The sequence below is a fragment of the Enhydra lutris genome, unplaced genomic scaffold, assembly GCF_002288905.1.
Source record: "Enhydra lutris kenyoni isolate GAN:26980312 unplaced genomic scaffold, ASM228890v2 scaffoldscaffold36, whole genome shotgun sequence".
Classification (NCBI taxonomy): Eukaryota; Metazoa; Chordata; class Mammalia; order Carnivora; family Mustelidae; genus Enhydra; species Enhydra lutris.
The window spans coordinates 6,914,321-6,935,857 of record NW_019154120.1 but is presented as its reverse complement, the minus strand read 5'-3'; positions in this window follow the sequence as shown (position 1 = coordinate 6,935,857).

Below are 21,537 nucleotides of genomic sequence, written 5' to 3'. Positions count from 1 at the left end.
AATAAATACCACATGATTTCACTTACATGTGGAATCTAAAAAACAGACTCTTAAATACAGAAAGCCAGGGTCAAACTAGTGTTTGCCTGAGGGGAGGTGTGTGGGGATGTGGGCAAAATAAAGGGGGTTAAGAAGTACAAATTTCCAGTTTTAAATTAAAAAGTCACAGAAATGAAAAGAACAGCATGGGGAATATAGCCAATGGTACTATAATAATGTCTGGTGACAGTTGGTGACTACACTTACTGCGGGGAAACTGAGTAGGATACAGAAATGTTCAGTTGGTATCTTGTACACGTGAAAGGGATATAACATTGTACTTAATTATACTTCAAAAAAAGATTTCAAGAGATGAAAAATGAAAGATATAAAACAAAAATAATGGGCTGCTTAAGAACTCTGGATATTGAAATACCAACCTGCATAAGTAAAATTGACAGAGAATAGTAAAAACAATAGCCACCTTGACTCTTAGTGTATTTGTGGCATTGAACCTCAGAATCTCAGATCCTTATCTGTAAAATGAAAATTATCTTCTTCACAAGGCAGAATATTTAAGAGTATGTTCTCTGACTGCCTTGCTTCAAGCGGCTCTTGTTTTAAGGGGCTGTGACTTAGCTCTGGGTCACTGTTTTCATCTATAAAACTGTAGAAATGGGAAAAAGGCTGAGGGAGTATTAAAATGCAAATACTTTACTTAAGGCATGTGGCATCAGTAATGTACCATGACTCTGGTGATGTCTCTGTAACAACATTTTAGTAAGTCAATAACCCCAAAATTTAATTTCATGAAAGATGCAAGTCAGTGGGTTTGTCTCAGAGTTCTGTGTTTGTTTTCAAGACTTAATAAATTAACTATTATTTTATTATCATTTGGGATGGAAGAAGACAAAAATTTTCTTAAAATACCTGTAAAAGATTTATAATAGGGGCGCCTGGGTGGCTCAGGGGGTTAAAGCCTCTGCCTTCGGTTCAGGTCATGATCCCAGGGTCCTAGGATCGAGCCCCGCATCGGGCTCTCTGCTCAGCAGGGAGCCTGCTTCCTCCTCTCTCTCTGCCTGCCTCTCTGCCTACTTGTGATCTCTGTCTGTCAAATAAATAAAATCTTTAAAAAAAAAAAGATTTATAATAAACAAATTCCACTCTAGTTCATATTCAGAATATAAACAGTGATAGATAGTAACAACTTTGGGGTGTCTGGGTGGCTCAATTGGTTAAGTGTCTGACTCTTGGTTTCAGCTCAGGTCATGACCTTGAGGGTCTTGACATTGAGCCCAGTGTCAAGTTCCATGCTCATCAGGGAGTCTGCTTGAAGTTTCTGTCCTTCTACCTCCTTCCCTACGTGGGCATGTGTGTCTCCTCTCTCGCTTTCTTTCTTTCTAAAATAAATAAATAAAATCTTAAAAAAAAAAAAAAGAAAGAAAAAAGAAAAGAAAAATATCTGCTCTTGATCCAATTCACTGATTTTTTAATAAGTAACTTACAAGTCTTTTTGTCTTTACCAAGATGGCCTTAAAGCTCTCATCTTCACTAAACTAAAGCATTTACTCTTGTAATGCAAAGTCTCTGTCCCTTTTTGGGGTAAATCTTCTTCAACGTGAATTTTATAACCCAGGATTGTCTTTTCTCAAACACCTGGAAGCCATCCCCTTGAAATGCAATCTAGAAAGATAGTACTGCTACCTCCCAGTCTTTCTGGAGGGTAGGAGCCCAACTCACCAACTAGTACAATTAGAACAGTCCTCACCAGTTAGCAACCACAGAGGATCTAATCACATTTAGCAAGTCTTCCCTCCTCTGGTAAATGTTCTACTCACTCACCCTTAAATCTTAAATCTCTCCAGCCTATCATTCCGTGAAGTTGAGTTTAATCTCCATTGCAGTAGTCTTGGATGAAGTCTTCCTGGTCTGTTTAACGCTGTTCAGTGGAGCTTTTTCTTGACACCCTCAAGCATTAACCTTAGATTAATAATCTTGAAATTTTGATGAGTAACAGGATTAGAGACATCTGTAGAGTATTTCGTATTTGAAAATTCTCTACTAATATTCTAAAATCATAAAAAGTAGGTCAGTGCACTAAATATCTTTAACTTTGTGAAAAAAGAGGTTTCACATCAATTTAAGTAGCTACCAGACTTTAATATTAATGGTTTTCTAAGGCTTAGCTGTCTCCAGTGATACAGTTGTGATCGTATTGAAGAAGTTTGCCTTTTCTTAATTTGTCATTAAAATTTGTATCACATCTTTATTTTGCTTTGCTCACCTGTCTTTGTTAGACAAAAAAAAATTAGGTGATTTATTTTGAGTTAGGATGATATTTCTTTTGCCAAATAGTCACATTCTGTTAAACAGCTCCTCCCTGAAATCTGTCCTAACCTTTGTACAGCACTATTATCCTTCTGATGTTCCCTGAAGGTTAACCAGTTAGAACATAGTATGTCTTTGCAATAAAAACTCAGAAGGTCTATTTTAATCATTACTTTACCATAGATCAATTAGTCCCCATTAAAAAGATTCCTTTTTTTTCTCTCTACTGACCCTGCTTTGACTACACTTGCAATGAGTTGTAAATTAGATATTGCTGAAAGTTATCTAATTATTTTTCTTCCACTAAAACATTTAATTAAGCTAGAGGGAAAAAATAAAGAACCTTACATGTTGGGTATTTTTGTTGTTGTTGTTGTTGTTAAGGGAAGAATTTGGGCTCTGCCTGAATACAAGTAGGTTAATGATTTTAATGAGACAACATACCCAGGATGAGCATGAACACAAGCAAGGCAAGTAGCAACTTTCAGGATGTTCTGATTCTGCAGTCACAGGCAGAGAATGACCCATGCATAAAACAGCTTTCCCCTTTACTACTTCATTGCTATGGCGGCTTTTATTTTGCATCCTTTATAGCTGTGTGGGAAGGGCAGATGCGATCTGCTCATGAATTTGGAGAGGAAGTCATTGAGACTCTGTGAGGCCTTCTAAGGCCATTTAAACAACTGTTGAGAGGTGAATGGTCTGTCATCCGGTAGTCACAGGGTAGTAATCCTAAACTGGTCCACATTTTAACCATTAAATAATACATAAGTATTCTCATTGCATCTCCTTAAGGCAAGGCAGTTCTGGAAAAATTACAAATGAAACAAGGAGAGGCACTGACCTACATTTGCAATATGCTGACCTATATTTGAAAAAAAAAAACAAAACTGACAGCCATATTCTTATATCATTGCTGCATGAATAATATTCCAAGATGACTTAGTCTCAAAATAAAATTAATGATTAGTGCTATCTTCCTGAACACTGAGCTTACTTTGAAGCATTAAATGATTGACTTAAAGTATGTAATTATGTACTGGTACATATTTATATTGGTTATTTAGCAACCCTTGATTTTTAGAGCTTCTCCTTTGTAGTTAAAAATTAAATATAATTTAGGGACGCCTGGGTGGCTCAGTGGGTTAAGCCGCTGCCTTCAGCTCAGGTCATGATCCCAGGGTCCTGGGATTGAGTCCCGCATCGGGCTCCTTGCTCAGTGGGGAGCCTGCTTCTCTCTCTGCCTCTGCCTGCTTGTGTTCTCCTGTGCGCTCTCTCTCTTTCTCTCTCTCTCTCTTTCTCTGATAAATAAAATCTTAAAAAAAAATTAAATATAATTTAAATTGAAAACAGTCTGTATAAAATAATCCAAGTATGCCAAGGAGACAAATTTTGGGGTGGCAAATTTTGCTCCCTTACACTTTCATATATTGATGAACACTTAGATGGGGGTCCTATCTTAGCTCTTCTGGATAATGCCACAGTTAATATTATTCATTACAGATGAGATACTGGTTTTGTGCCAAAATAGTTCCAAAGGACCTTAGGTGTTCTCTATCTTCTCTATATATGCATGTTCTCATGCTTATCTCTAATAAAAATTGATATCTAGGGGTGCCTGGGTGGCTCAGCCAGTTCAGCTGCTGACTTCTGATTTCTGCTCAGGTCATGACCTCAGGGTCCTGGGCTTAGCCATGTCTTGGGCTCTGTGCTTACTGGGGAGTCTGCTTGGGGATTCTCTTTCTCTCTCCCTGTATCCATCCCCCCACCCCACCACCACACACACAACTCACACACATTCTCTAAAATAATTAAAAACATTTTAAAGATTTTACTTATTTATTTATTTATTTATTTATTTATTTATTTGTCAGAGACAGAGAGAGAGAGAGCAAGCAGAAGGAGTTGCAGGCAGAGGGAGAAGTAGGATCCCTGCTGATCAAGGAGCCTGATGTGGGTCTTTATCCCAGGACCCTGGGATCATGACCTGAGCCACACAGGCATCCCAATAAATCTTACAAATAATAATATCTTGTATTTTTCTCATGAAACATTAGATAAAGTGGAAAACTCAGTCTTTGAACCGATTTTCTGTGTCCTGGTTCAGGACTGTCCTAAAGTATCCTACCTTAATATATTTAAATTTCCTATATTTTACTTCAGTCATCTGTTCTCTCTCTTTCTTGAGTGATTTATCTATCTACATACCTACTTACCTATCTATCATCTTTCTACCTATCTATCATCTACATCTAGCTCTATGGTGCTTTGATTTATATTCTATTTAAATGAGGGAGAGGTCCCATTTAAGCCTCTTGAGCAGGTAGACAATTTACCTAGAGACCAGGAAATGTAGGCATCTTTTAAGAATCTTTGTACAGTAGAATTTACTTTGAAGATTTTAGTTGTTTAGTTACTTTCAGTGTGGATGTCACTATGCATATTAAGACAAGTAAATAAAAATGTTTGGGAATGCAATCCATGGAATTGTTAAGTTAGGAGAGACTCAGATACTCACATTCCAGTAGGTTACAATAACTTGTGATGGATAACTGATATCCCTGAAAACCAACTGAAAATTGAGATGAAATTAAAAGCCAACCTATTTAAGGCAATAGTAAGTTGAAGAAGCAATAAATAAAGAGTTGAATGGATAAAATTCTGAAAAGAATACTTCAGAGAAGTTTTCTGATGATCTATTGCCATTGTGGTTTCTGGATTTATTTACTATTTCTGATCTCAAGCTTGGAGAATTCAGTTTTGCCTGGACAGATGACCCCTTCTAGAGAATGGAAAAATAATAAGGAATCTTAAGGGTCTTCAGGGGCTAAACTAAAACTAAAACAAAAAAGATGGTGTAAGGGGAATCAAAACACACCCACTTCCCCATAAAGAGCTTCTATGAAATTATGGATTTATACCTGGTTTGAGGGGGGGCTAGAATATTAAGCCAGAATTTTCTAAGAAGTAAAGCAGAGTTTTCTGTCATCTCACAGTGCTAAGAGACCAGAAATTAGAATTGGGATTATGCTGAGGGCCCAAGATGAATAAATGTGGCTATTTATGAAAACTCGAAACATCTATCAGGTATAGGGAGGTCTCAGGCTTTTCGTAAATTCAGTTCTAACTGCTCACTCCCTGTGTTGATGATGTTCAACTCCATTATGCCCAGCAGAAGAAAGGTGAGCTGTCAGAGAAGTTTGAGGACATCTGTAACCTCTACAATTTTATATAACATATATGAATTTTAATTTAAAGTAAGAGGAATGCCAAGAAACAGAATCATATGACCAAAAACTAAGAGAAAACAATAACAAAACAGAAAGTAGAATTAGGCTGGCAGATATTTGTGCTAATAGAATAAGTAGAAAGTTACTTTAAAATAACTCATTAGTTTTTCAATAGAAAGAACAAAAATGCAAAAATTGAGAAGACAGGAAGCTTTTTTTTTTTTTTAAAAGACACTTAGGTTCTAAGACTTAAAACACAATGCGTGAAATTAAGTTCAACTGCAAGATGATACATCAGAAGACAGGATCAGTGAACTTGAAGACAAAGGAGGAGAAAATATTCAAATTGAATAATGATAAAGAAAAAATGGAAAATATAGAAAAAATAAAAGAGGCACATGGGACAAAGTCTGAGGTCAAGTAGAATAAGAAGTAAAGTAGGAGAAGAAAGTGAATGATCAACATTAGTATTTGAAGAAATAATGGCCAAGACACTTTTAAAACTTGTGAAGGATTCCAATCCACACATTCTAGAACTTCTGCAAATGTCAGGGAAGGTAAGTAATTAGGCAACAACACCTAAATCCATCTTTCTAAAACTAGTAGATACATAGACAAAGATAAAATGTGTAAGTCACAGAGAATGAGATCTCATGCATTTAAAGCATCAGCACTAGGAAAGAGGCTAAAGATTCACAAGAAACAATGGAAGACAGAAGACAATTAAATACAGTTTTTAAAGGGCTGAATGAAACTAATCACCAGCTTAGAAATCTACAACAGTGAAGACAGCCTTCAAAGTAAGGGTTAAGTTAGATGCTTCTTTTCTAGTTCTGGTCAAGATGAACTAGACACATTTCTCTTTATTCCTGCTACTAAGTATAGCTAAAAATCCTGAATATTATATATAAATAGATATGAGAATATTCTGAAAGATAAACAGAAGGCAGACTGGCTGAGAACTTCAACATCTTAGATAATAAGTTCCTTGGGTTTCTTTTGCTTATATATTCAGGATTGGATGTTTACAAAGCTGAACCAGGATATACTAACAGGCACAAACCAACAACAACAACAAAAAAACCCTAATCAATCACTGTAATTAACAGTGTTAAAGAAAAGGGAGGAAATTCCTATGATTAAGATGCAGAATAAACATAACAAAATCCAGTATCAATTCATGATAAAAACAGAAATTAGGACTATAATAAAACCCAACCTGATTTAAGACAAAAATACCATTTCATCTCTTATTGTACATAATACTGCAACAGGGAATGCTATTTTCTTTATATCCCCTCACATTAGGAGCTCTCACAACTTTTATTCCACATTCGACTGGAGGTCCCAGACAATAAAATGAGACACAAATGGAAATAAAAAATATGAAGTAAAAAGTAAATCTCTTATCTGTAGTTGACATTATATGCAATAAAATCTATAAACTTAGTAAATTAACAAGTTCAATGAAACTAATTGCATATATTGATATAAAATTTATAAATATCATTTAAAAAACAAAAATACCATGTAGGAACAATCTAACAAAAATGTGAAAAACCTATAAGCTGCCTTGAGAGAAATTTGACAATGCTATTACCTCAATAAATGAAGCAATATAGCATTATTTATGGGTTGAAAGAACTAATATTAATGGGAAGACTTTCCCTATATTGATTTATAGATTCAGTGTTATTTCTATCTCAATTACAAATGATTTTCTGAAGAAATTGCAATCTGACTCTAAAATGTAAATGGAAATTTTAAGACTCTAGAATAACCAAATAAATATGGGGTAAGTAGCACAGTTAAAGGGCTTGTGCTATCTGACTAAAAGACCAAAAAAAAGTTAGCTGCATTCAAGACTGCTGTTAGTAGAGAGATAGACAATGCATACTGTAATAAAGAATATGGTCCTCCTACAGAGCCACACCTGATACCTGCTAATCAACCTTCTCCTGTATCATTTAAACTCTACCCTGAAGTCCATCTAATAGTTACTTGGTATCAGGGGCTTCTTGATACCCATTGGCTTGGATAAAGTTCTTAATCTCTGTTTGAATCACTTAAATACTTTGAGAAGAATAAACCCCAAGTTTAGTAGAGAAAAATCATATACTAATCTTGATAGATGGAGAACATTTAATAAAAGTCAATACTTATTTTTTTTTAAAGATTATTTATTTGTGTGAGAGAGCAAACAAATGAGCACAGGGAGGGGCAGAAGAAGATGGAGAGAGAATCTCAAGCAGACTCCCCACCTGAGCATGGAGACAAGCATGGGGCCCAATCCCACAACCCTGAGATCATGATGTGAGCAGAAACCAAGAGTTGGATGCCTAATCAACTGAGCCACCCATGTGCCCTGGGTCAACACTTATTCTTGATAAGTCTCAGGGCAAAATGCAAACATAAATGACTTTCCTAATATGGTAAAGTCTACCTACAAAAAGCCTGTAGCAAGTATCAGTCTTACTGATGAGTTACTAAATTCCCCCACCATTCTACCCCAGTTCCAGAATGAGCTTTTCAATATTTTAGAAGTGTCCTAGTCAATGGAATAAGGAATTCAAAAGAAAAAAAAAAAAAAAAAAAAACCATAAAGATCAAAGACATGAAATAAAAAGCACCCTGTTTGCAATATTATTTTGTACATACAAAACCAAATAACAAAAATCTTAAAATTAATAAGTGAATTTATCAAATGTATTAAATTTATAGCAAATGTACAAAAAACAGTACACTTAGAGTATTCCAAAGCATCAAAAAGCTAGAAAAAAAAAATGTAATGAAATGTGGGCAAAAAAATCAGTGTTTAAAACTACAAATATTATTGAGATAGTTTTAAAAAGACAGGCACCTAGGGGCCTCAGATTGTTAAACGTCTTTATTTCAGGTCCTAGAATTAAGCTGGACATTGGCTGCCACTCAGCAGGGAGTCTCCATGCCCCCTCCCCCGCCACTCGGGTTTTCTCTCTCACTCTCTCTCTCAAATAAATAAATAAAATCATAAAAAGAAAAGACCCAGGGTATGAAGGGATATAATTTGCTTATGAATTGGAAAAGTTAGTATGTTAAAAAAATATATTTCTTTTCTAAAATGTTCAAAATGTCTAAATGCAACTCAAGACAAATTCCAGGGGGTAATTTTAGTCAAAATGTACAAACTGATTTAAAAAATAGAGATACAAAGAGTGAAGATCACCTAAAGTAAAACAAAGGTGGGAGACTTAGACTATGACCTATCATGAGCTATATTGAATCTATTATGATTAAGAGCAAGTACTATTGTCTCAGTGTAAAAAGTTCAGAGGCAGGAAGGTGTTGGAATGGTTACCTAATTTGTAACAGCATAGTACTGTATCACAATATGGAAAGAGGTGTCTTTTCTATAAATAATTCTGCGTCTGTTAGATCTTTGAAAAAAAAATAATTTTGGTTCCTGCCTCACACTGTGTGCAAAAGTAAATTCTAAATTGATTTAGGTGTAAATGAAAAAGTAAAACAACCAAGATGGGTCGAGAACATACCAGAGTATATTTATGATCTTTGGGTCACTATTTCTTGAATAAAATACAAATACCACATAGGTAAGCATGCTATATTAGAATCCATTAAAATTAAGAATTCCCATTAATCAAAAGTTTAATCAAAAGTGTAAAAGATGCCACAGATTGGGAGAAACTATTTGCAGTGTACCTTCTGGACTCGAATCTAGAATATATACAAGATTTCTAAAAAGTGGGAAAGAAAAAGGCAAATATTTGTGCAGATAACACTTAGCCAAAAATAATATCCTCACATTCAGTGATTACCATAACAGTTGCTCAATGTCCTCAATCATCATAGATAAATGCAATTTTTAAAATGACCTACTTGCTTAACATCCACCAGAAGTCTAAATGAAACAGAGAAGAAGTGTTGGTGAGGGTTGGGAGCAATTAGAACCCTGTCCCAATATTGGTAGAAATGAGTACAGACATAGCTACTTCAGAAACCCATTCAGTGGCTCTACTATAGTTGATAATAGGCATGTTCTGTTATCCCCATCTTCAGCTTCTATCGGTGTGCCCAGTGGAAAGGTACACATATTGCACCAGGTTTCACTAGAATATTTTAACAGCATTATTTGTGAAAGTACAAAAGTAAAAAGATCCCAAATGTGTATGAAATGCAGGATGAATAAAACTCATTATTCTGGATTTATGCAGTGGAGCACTGTACAAACAGCCCTGTCATTGAGTCTCACAAAATATTGACAGGGTGGATGAAAGGGCATAGATACTGAACAAATTTATTTACATGAAGCTTCAAAAGCAAGCAGATCTACACTGTTGTGTGAGAAGTTTAGGTAATGGTTCCTTTTGTTGGGGTGGTGACTGGGGTAGGCTCTGACAAACCATCAGGATGCTGATAATACCTTAATTTTTGCCAGGAGTATATGTTACATGGGTATGTTCCCTTTGTGACAACTCATCAAATCAATTTGCCATTTGTTTCCTTTTCTGTATGTATTTTAAAATGAAAAGTTGCATTCCTGTAATAATGTTCATGAAACTTCAAAGAAAATGCCAAGTAAAATAAAAAATATAAGTGATAAGGTAGTCCTAGTGAATAAATTGAAAGCTTGACTTGCAGATAAAACATAACTCAGTGTTTTGCAGTTCTGAAATACATCAGCTAGGTTAAAAAAATCCGTATTGATAAATACAATCTCTTTCAAGCACGGGCTCAGCGGGATCACCCCCTCTTAGCAACAATAATAAATAGTTGGCATGTAGAGGTTCAACTCCTAGGGTAACACCAGTGGACTGAGGAGCTTAGGTAAGACTTTTGAATGGTTGAGAACATCTTGGAAAAGTGCTAAAGAGTTATAAACGGAAGTATTTCGTCTTATCTATAAAAAAAATTCTCAGTGTCATTTCCTGTTGACTTCCCATTAGTTGATCCTATTTCTATCCTTATTTTGTGACGTATAATGTTAAATTTCCTCAGGGTATGAAACAACTATACACACAACTGCATGTGCCTTTATCAGAACTATTTTTAAAAGTAATTAGTAATGTAATAAATGTACCAAACAAATGTAAATTATACCAGGCACTGAATATGAAATCTGAAAAAAATCACATTTCTTGAGATTTAACATGAAAACAACAGAATTAGCATTAGACAGGTCTTAATCTAATGGTATCAACAAACAATAAAATTTAAACTTGGGTGAAAACCTTATTTTATAATTCAATGGTGATATATGCATAGAATTTCAGGCAGAAGATTTTGTTTAATAGAATAACACAGTTTAAAATAGCCTCAGTGTGTGTGTGTGTGTGTGTGTGTGTGTATGTGTATGAGAGAGAGGTCATGCACATATATGTGATTGTGTGTTTTCAAGAATACAATATAGAGGGGCGCCTGGGTGGCTCAGTGGGTTAAGCCGCTGCCTTCGGCTCAGGTCATGATCTCAGAGTCCTGGGATCGAGCCCCGCATCGGGCTCTCTGCTCTCTCGGGGAGCCTGCTTCCTCCTCTCTCTCTGCCTGCCTCTCTGCCTGCTTGTGATCTCTCTGTCAAATAAATAAATAAAATCTTTAAAAAAAAAAAAAAAAAAAAAAAAAAGAATACAATATAGACCTGAAATAAAAAGGTTTCCCAAAAGATGGGCTGAATATTGAAAGCATTCTAGAAAAAGTGTTATAAATTACTAATATTCTGAAATATAAAAAGGTTTACAAATCCTCTGGCCTCTCATGACCAAAGCAGAAGCCATTTTTTGATTCTGAATTATACTTGAATGATTGGAAATTTTTCTTTTTTAAGATTTTATCTGTTTTAGATAGAGTTTGAGAAAGAGAACGTGAGTGGGGGAGGGGATGGGCAGAGGGAAAGGGAGAAGCCAACTACCTACTGAACAGGGCTCAGTCCCAGTACCCTGAGATCAGTCCCAGTATCCTGAGATCATGACCTGAGCCAAAGACAGATGCTTAACTGACTGAGCCACGCAGGTGCCCCAGAAATTTTTCTTGATTAAACCTATTAACCTATATCTGACATTTTTGTGTAACTACACCATTGTGGGTTTTACAGCAGGAAAATCACATGGAACAAACCAGATTTTCCATCCCATTTCATTCAGAACAACCCAATTTTATCTGTTTAATGTTGGTATTTGGTCCAAAACATTTTGAATAGCTCCTGGTGAAAATAAAACCAAGCTAAAAGTCTAATGTATGCATTTTTATGGTATTTATTAATATATAATTTCCACACAGTATAATCCATATGCTCTTTTGTCTTACAGACTTATGTTTTGGCATATACATATATATAGTCATGTAATTAGCCCTGTAGTCAAAATATAGACTATTTCTATCTTCCCTCATGTCCCTTTGTGGTCAATCCCCCTTCTCCACACACCACTTCTCCCACTTCTGGTGAAACCTTGTCTGGTTTCTGTCTCTGTAGTTTTGTTTTTTCCAGATTGTAACATTTAATGTCTGATTGTTTTCACTTTGCATAATGCTTCCAGAAATATATCTATGTTTTTGTATTTTTCAGTGGTTCATTGCTATTGATGACTGAGTTGTATTTTACTTTCTGGGTTTACTGTAACATTTGTTCCATTTACTAATTAACATTGTATGCACTATTTTAAGCTTTTGGCTATCAACCATTAGGGCACTATACTAATCCCAAAGGGTCTTGGTGTAGACATACATTAGAATTTCTTTTGGGTGAATAACCCAGGTTTGGGATTCCTGGATCCTATGACACATTTTTCATTTACCTATAAAAGAAACTGCCAAACTGCTTTCCCAAACAGCTGTGCCATTTTTCATATCCTAAAACAAATATGTTATGAGAGTTTAAGTTGCTAGCATTTGGGATTATCTGATTTTATTAAAGTTAGACTTTCTCATACATGTGCAGTGGTATGTTAGTTTTAATTTTTGTTTCCTTAATGACTAATAATGTTGAACCTTTCTTCATGTGTTTACTTACTACTCAAAGCTCTTCTCTGGTAAATGTCTTTTCAGTTGTGTGTGTGTGTGTGTATGTGTGTGTGTGTGTGTGTTAGTTTTCTTACTGAGCCCTGAGAGTCCTTTGCATGTTCTGAATACAAGTCTTTAATCAGATATATTTTGCAGTTATTTCCTTCCAGCCTGTGGCTTTCCATTTTCATCATGTTGACTTTTGAATAGCGGAAGTTTACATTTTGATGAAACACAATTTATCAATAGTTCCTTTTATATTGTGAGCTTTTATGTCTTATCTAAGAAATCTTTGCTTAATTCTTCACTTAAATCATAGTAACCCTTATTACCTTTGTTTGATATTAGCATTGTGTTCAGGACAGATGAAGTTTTGATATTGATGCTGAAAATGTATATATGTTGGTATGTGTGTATTTGCTTCCACAGAAATAAAGAAATCATATATATGCAGTACTAAACTATGTCATTTAAGTGACAGCTCTTACTATTATTAAGATAAAATATATTGTTATAATAAAGCTTGAAAGCAACTTTTGTAGTAACATGAAATAAAAATGTCACATATTTAAATCAAATTACCGTATCATTTTTAGTTTTAAAACATAAATGAATGTACAAGATATGAATGAGGCTCTTTGCCTTTAGAAAGAATCACAGCTCCCTTGTGGTAGAAGGAGTATAGGGAGAGCTCTCTTAGTTGCAGTTACTGTGACTGTGGTGTCCCTACCACTGGATATTTTGGAACAATCCAGATTTTCTATATTCTGCCATTGTCATAAACCATTTGAATGCTTGAGATCACAGTGTCCGGCAGTGCAAAGGTAGACACTCAGGCCACCTCCTCTGCCCAGGAGTACCCAGAAAACTCCTGTGACAAACCATGTCGTCTGGTTTGGGGATATAAATCATCGAATCAATATAATCATCAAAACTATGGCTAATGGATAAATGCAAATTTCACAGAATGTCTTTCTTACTATACATGGGCTTTATTTTCAGTCTGTTTCTAGGAGTTTGATCTGAATTGTGACATTGTTCTTTGAGCTGAAATCTAATTTACACAAGCATTCTACATTTAAAGGTTAAACACGTACTTCCTAATGAAGTTTTTTCTTAAAATCGAAAAAAAAAATAAATCAAACCTGATTTCCAAAAATTTTCCCTGAAACATATAGCATCCTTTCAGAGTGTATATTTAAATTTCATCTCGACACAAAAATTGAACATGAAGAGACTAGTAACATGTATTTGTCAATCTGAAAATAATTCATTTTTAATTGTCCCTTTTAAAGAACTTGTTTCCTTCGACAGCTGTCAGGGACTTCACAATGTATGGTTATCATTTTTTCTGTTAACATCAATAGTTTCTCTCTCTAATAACATACAGAATACATATATTACATAGAATGTATTGAATACAATTTAGATATATTTAGTTATATGAGGCACAATGAGAGGCAGAAAATGATAACTCGTGTATCTGATGCAAATTTGTTCAGCTTTTGTATATGGGTCATAATTGCGTCTTGTGTCTCATGCGTCTAATTTTATTCTGGGTATTGTGGGTGAAAGAACATTATAGATTAATGTAAATATTATTTATCCTGGGGCGGGGAGTGGGGGGGAACCTGCCCTTTCTGTTCCGAAGCTTCGGTGTAGAGTTCCCTGATCTCCTTATTATTATTATTATAATAATCCAGTTTATTATAAGAATCCAGTTGGTTCCTGGGTTCATTGCGTTCATCACTTCACATATTCTCTGATCACGACTTGGCTTATCAGGACTTGGGCTGTGAGCACTGGCGACACCCCAGACTTCTCTTTGCTTTATATGCACATGGCAAAGGCCCACGTACCTGGGGCAATGGAGGAGGGTATCTCTCGGCCCCTCTGCCCCCAGCCTGTGGAGGCTTGTGTGTTGTTCTCTCTGTTGAAGACACGTGGGGAAAATGGTGGGTTGAATCAGTCTTTGACTATAACTCCCATGTCTACCTACACCTGGCTAGTACAATTTTGTTAAAATTGAGGATACTTTAGCTTTACCTTTCTCTTGAGAATATCTTCCTACTCCTGCCATTTCAGCAGAAAAGAAAGCAGGCGTGGCCTCTTACCTTCCAGCAAAGGCTTCTCACTTTCTGGAATTTGGTTTTATTATGTTTCTTGTTATCCTCAGCTCTGTGCTGAGTAGGAAAAGCTGGTGTGATTCTGTAAGTTATCCATCTTATTCTTGTTATTGTGATATCTAGATCGTAACCGAAGGCAGAGGGTTGTATGTTGTTTTCTTCTTAAAATCAAAATCATAAAGATACAGAATTGTCAGCATCTAGCCATTTTTTCCCCGTATTGTATCAAAATTTGAATTAGACACACAGACTTATAACAATTTCCCATTTGTAACTCTATTGCCATTCTTAAAAATCTGCATTGAATGACTTACATGACACTTTTAGTCACTCTTATTCTATGCAAATGTTAATTACCTGTCGTCTGATTCATCACCTGGTGCATGCCAGGATGTCTCCGAAATGGGGGAGTAATGGGCTGTTCCACATGGAGACTGAGAGACCAGTAGGTGCTCACTGTAGTCCTATGAGACCGCATTTGAAATTAAAATTGTTGGCACTCTCTTTTTCAAATTCCTGTGTGTGTGCCCATAAACTACTGAAATTATAATTTAAAAAAATAAAACACACAAAATGTGAGCATTTAAATAGTTCACATCTCACCTGTTCTCTAGATAAACATTTTCCTTCAATAAACAGCCAGTACACAAAATAATTAGACAGAATCTACATCTTCTACTTCCTTGGAACTTCGAAGAGCTTTCCTTTTTCTGTTTTGTTTTCATGAAAACCTTAAATGGGGCTTCTTTGACAGCTTATCCACAGATATGTTTCTACATGATTGTTTAAAGAGCAGTTACAGCAATTAGTGTCTTCTTTGTGTACTTTGCAATTTGTGAGTAAGTCTGTTGCTTCACAGAATCTGGTGTTTTGGATTTTTAGCCAAACAAACGTCAACACATTCATATTTTAACGGGTTTTGTTTTTGTTTTTTTGCTTTGGAAAAGTGAACTTATTCAAATAATGCCTCGATTAAAAGTATAGTTTTTCACAGTTAACATTTCATTATTTGACCTTGGTTGCCTTATTCTTTTAACTTTTATTTCCATTCTTATAACAGTTAAAATTAACTATGGAGTTTCTTGAATTTCAGCATATAAGACTATAGCTCTAAGATATTTTCCAAAGAAGAATCTCAAGGGCATCAAAATAGAATGAGTTATTTTTGCCTATGCAAAAACCCATCTCATATTAGGTCTGCATGAATAAACTGCTTAACTACTATGTTAGCCAGAGAGAGCACTTCATGCTAATTTCTGTAACAATAAAAACAAAATCTCGGTGGCATAGCAAAGCAAAGATGTATTATTCATATTGCCGTCAATGTAAAGGATGAGTCTTTGCTCTAAACAATTTCTCAATTGTTTTGTGGTAGTTTACAGTGTCACAGTTAATCTGAGATGAACAAAATGGCCTTTGAAGCTATTGACCTCTTCACTGGAGAAAAGCCAAAGATTTCTCCTTCATATCTGAGTGAACAGCTCTGGTCATGGAACGATCCTACTGGTGATATAAGTTTAGGAATGGAAGAGGAGGACATGGGTATGGATGACTTTTTATAATTCATAACACAAATTGGTAACCAAGGTAAAAGTGAAGTTTGACAAGTTGCCAGGTATGGGGGTCATTCTATGATGAAGAGATATTTTGCTTCATAAGAATTCAGGTGAAAATAGCACACATTTTTTTCAACACCTGAAGTGGTGAGCTTTATTTCATTTTGGTATGTAATCATCAGAAGAACTTGCAATTGGGTGCTGTTTCTGTGTTTTATAGATGGTCACAGAATGTCAGGTATTAAAAGTGGGTTCTGTGCCATAAAGGGAATATTAGACAACATAGAAAAAATTATATTTTTCTTTGATTATTGTATTGTTTTCCCAAGACTTCATGGTGCATCTATAGTGTTCACTGTAAATCCTTGTCAGATAATTCTGTATTATTTTTTCACTCTTTCAATATGGTCTTTTCAATATGGTCATTAAAAATTTTTAGCAAGGGGTTTACATAAGAAATCCAGCACTCAAATTTAAATTAAAACCTATATCTTGACATTTAGTACACTCATATAGGAGAACTGCCATGATTCATTCCTATTTTAACATTACCTATAGGTGAGAAAGAAGTGCATTGCTAGAAATACTTTGAAAATTGATATAAGCTGTTATTAAAATTGGAGATTTTTCTTTGTTTTATAAATATGAAACAGAGCACAATAGTTTTTAAGTTATTTACTAATAAATTTTCTGCTAATGTTAGATAAAGGCATACATAATATTGTACATAAATTTGTTAGCAATATCCTGGAAATTGTTATCGATCATGATCTTTATTTTAAAATTAGGCTAGAAATAACAAATCAGAGGTACTATAAGTGAAAGATGGAAAACTTTTACATTTCATGTAGAGTCATTTTCTTTACATCATAAAGATAGAGGAGACAGAACAAAGGAGAAAATTTACTACCTCTTCCTTTGTGCCATGAAATAAATAAAATTATTTATTGCTCTATATGTCAGTTTGCATCCTTGAGAGAGAGTTATATAATATTTGTCTTTTCAATATTAGGCATTCATCAGTACCTGATATAGATTATTTCCTAAATTCTAAAAGTGTTTGAGTATATGCTTTTAAATGAATGCATATACATTAAAATGTCTAAAAATAGCTGATAATAAGTACATTGTCTTAAATGGTCACTTTAGGAAGGATCAGAAAAAAATTAAGATGAAAAAGGGATTATGCTATGCAAATACCAACTAAAATGCTATAGAAAATGTTATAAATTATAAAAACTAAAAGAGTAGTTCAATTTAGTGGAAGGGAACAAATATGTATGAAGCATTTAAAATCTGAAAAATAGGAAGAAAAGTATCAGTTAGAAATAAGGCAAAGGACAACAGACACATGAAAAAATGCTCCATATCACTTGCCATCAGGGAAATACAAATCAAAACCACAATGAGATACCACCTCACACCAGTTAGAATGTCTAAAATTAACAAGACAGGGAATAGCAAATTTTGGCTAGGATGTGAAGAAGGGGGAACCCTCTTACACTGTTGGTGGGAATGCAAGCTGGTGAAGCCACTCTGGAAAACAGTGTGGAGGTTCATCAAGAAGTTAAAAATAGAGCTACCCTATGACCTGGCAATTGCCCTACTGGGTATTTGTGCCAAAGATACAGTTGTATGAAAAGAAGGGGCACATGCACCCCAATGTTCATAGCAGCAATGTCCATGATAGCCAAACTGTGGAAGGAGCCGAGATGTTCTTCAAAAGATGAATGGATAAAGAAGATGTGGTTCATATATACAATGGAATATTACTCAGCCATCAATAAGGATGAATACTTAAAATTTACATCAACATGGATGGAACTGGAGAGTATTACAGTATGTGAAATAAGTCAATCAGAGAAAGACAATTACCATATGGTTTCACTCATGCGTGAAACATAAGGAATAGTGCAGAGGACCATAGGGGAAGGGAAGGAGAACTGAAAGGGAGGAAATCAAAGCAAGAGGAAAACCGTGAGAGACTCCCGACTCTGTGAAACAAACTGAGGATTGTGGATAGGGAGATGGGTGGGGAGATGTGGTGACTGGGTGATGGGCATTAAGGAGGGCCCGTGATGTGATGAGCACCGGTACTATATGCAACTAATGTTTCATTGAACATTATATCAAAAACTAATGGTGTACTATATGTCGGCTAATTGAATTTAAATTAAAAAAAAATAAGGCAAAGGAGATCAGGGTTTAGTTTAGTGTTGCTTTTAGGCAAAAGGGAAAAACAGAATGTTGACCTACTACCCAGTCAGTATTAAAATAGACTGGGGGTGTCGAATAGTGTAATCATCTAATTAAGCATGTGATTCTTGTTTTGGCTCACGTGGTTATCTCATGGTCGTGAGATGGAGCCCTGCCTTGGGCTCTGAGCTCAGGACAGAGTCTACATGGGATTCTCTCTCCTCCCTCTGCACCCTCTCTCTCGCTCTCTCTCATGCTCTCTCTCTCTCTAAAATAAATAAATAAAATCTGAAAAATAAGATAGAGTGGAATTTAAACCTTGTCTAGAAGAACAATATGGGATCAAAGTGGGAAGCCAAATTAGAGTGATGTCATGGAGATCCTGAAATGAAATATTTAGTCATCAAATATTTACTGAGCCTTGCATTCTTCTAAGCACTGGGGTTGTAAGAGTTAATCAAAGAATAAAATTCTCTTCCTGTAGGAGGTGTATGTTAGAGGTTAGGGGAAATGTGGAAGAAGGATTAACAGAAAATAATTAAACAAGTAAAAAGTATGCTTCTCAGGATGTGATCCTAATAATAAATCAGGAAAAGAAATGGTGATGTTTGATTTTAGCAGGGAGAGATTGGTAATTTAAAGTTGACTTGGGGGTTAGGAAAGGTCTAATTACAGATGTTATATTTGAGCAGAGAACCAGAGGAAATGAGGAAGTGAGCTAGGCAGCGATCTGTGAGAAGAGCACTGAGGTGAGAGCATGCCCCACATGGAGCCAGCATGTCAGGGTAGCATGGGAAAGGAGAGAGAGGTAGAAGGACAGAGTAGTGGAGCCTTTGGAAGAATGCTGCAAGAATTTGATCTTTGAATTTACATGGAGTGAGTTGACATTGGAGTGTTTATAAAAAGGAGTGTTGTGATCAATTTTCCATTTGAAAATAATCCCTCTGGCTGATGTGTACAGAATAACAGGGGAGAGGGGGTCAGGGTGAAAAGGTGGGCAGAAACAGGGAGACCATTTGGAAGACACTTGAAACAATTAAGGCTGATTGTGTGGAGATGGTGCAGAATGGTGAAGGTCTGCTATTATGGAAATAGAACTTCATTTGGACTGGATGTGGACCCTAAGAGAAAGGCTTCTTCAGAGAAACTGTTTTATTCACCTGAGCAACTGATGAGGAGATGGAGTCCTGGATGGAGATGGAGAAAATTAGAAAGCAAAGCAAAAAATTGGCATAGTGGGTAGAGAATTTGATTTTAAAAGATCTGTTATATACCTAAGAGGTAATTTTGAGAGTAGATAGAAAATACAGAGTCCAGGTAGGTTCAAGTTGGAGTTATAATCTGAAAACCTATAGCATCTTTAAACTGATAGTAAGAGATGGACTCACCGAGGGAATGAGTGCATGGAAACTAAAGACGGTGAGCATGGTCTGACCTAAGATTAAGATTTAATCCAATCTTAAAGTTTGCAGAGATGAGGTAGAAACACCAAGGGAGGCTGGGGGTGGAGAGCACAGAGAGCACAGAATTGGGAAAATTGGTAACTTAGAATACAAATAAGGGAAATATTTCTAGGGAAAAATGGATTAATTTGTTCAAATGCTTTTAGAGATGTAATGAAATTAATTCATGACTCACAACTGTAGTTAGCAGGTTAGGCCATTGGACTTCGAGAAGACCATCCTCAGTGGAATGATGAGGGGGAAAAACCCGTGTTCAAGGAAAAACTGTATTCAAGGAGACTGGGCAACTCACAAATAGTTTGCCATTTTATTGGATAGAGAGGATGCAGTTCTTAGAGAAAGTCTCTTGCTGAGGTAAGATGAGACAGAGTTTAGTACCCAAGGGGGAGGTTATTATTATATAGGAACTGGGACCCCATTTCTAAATCAAGAGATATAAAGGCAAAGGTGCAGTAGATGAAGATGTGTGGTGCTAGAAGGATGCCTCAGTCTATTTCTGGTAGTTTTTATTTTCTACATGGAATACAAAGTGGAGAATGCCAGGAGCAGAGGTCTTGAATTCTTGAGTAGAGAGAAGATCTGAAGTGGTCTTCCGAGAATGGAGAGTAAATGGACTGGAGAGATGGAGCAGGATTGTGGGCAGCATTGAGAGCTCGACACAGAGAATTAGAGCTCATGCAGTTAATGTGAACCTGTACTTTCCTGTGTATTTTTCTCTACACACATTCAGCTGTGCTGTTTTAGTGACAGAGTTGGAGAGAAATTAGTCCCAGCCAGGGTTATTGCTTTATTGGGCTAATAGGATGACAAAATTTGCAAACAAGATGGTGAAGAATGTATGCTTCGCGGTCACTGGATTGGTGGAGTTTAAGTCTATATGGGGCTAGAAAGAAAGTGTGGTCACAAGACTGGAGGAGAGCTGTGAAAAGGTGGTAGAATAAATGGACTGCAGGTCTTACTTGAACTGAAAGTGTATTGAGGGGCACCTAGGTGGCTCAGATGGTTGAGCACCTGCCTTTAAGCTCAGGTCATGGTCTCCAGGTCCTGGGATCAAGCACCATGTGGGGCTCCTGGCTCAGTGGGGAGTCTGCTTCTCCCTCTCTCTCTGCCTCTCCCCATGGCTTTCTCTCTCTCTGTGTGTGTCTCTGTCTCAAATGAATAGATAAAATCTTTTTTTAAAGGTTATTGAAGTGAAGGTAGGAGGCAGTCACTTGGAAAAATTGGAAATGGTGGTCATATGGTAGAGACATTACATTGTAATTATGGAGGGGATATGGCTTTCAGAATGACCAAGGTCTAAGGCATGCCACTGGTGTGGTGGTGAGGTACAATGAATGACACATCACTGAGGAATGGTGATATTAGAGTGTTGATGGTCAGATACTGAAAAAACTAAAAGCTAAGGAGGGGTAGTTCAACACAAAAATAAATGGAGCCAGAAAATGAGATCTCTGTTGATTCTAGGATAGTGTTGAAGGGTTAAGTAGATGGCTTTTAACAAGGAGCATGTGATATAATCTTATAGCAAAAAACAAAAGCCAGATGATTTGAAGGAGGAAGGGAAGAGCATGGTTTGAAGCATTAGAGTAGATGTACCACAAACCCAAGGAACTGGCTCCTGGGCCTGGAAATACCTACCTACCTACCTACCTTCCTTCCTTCCTTCCTT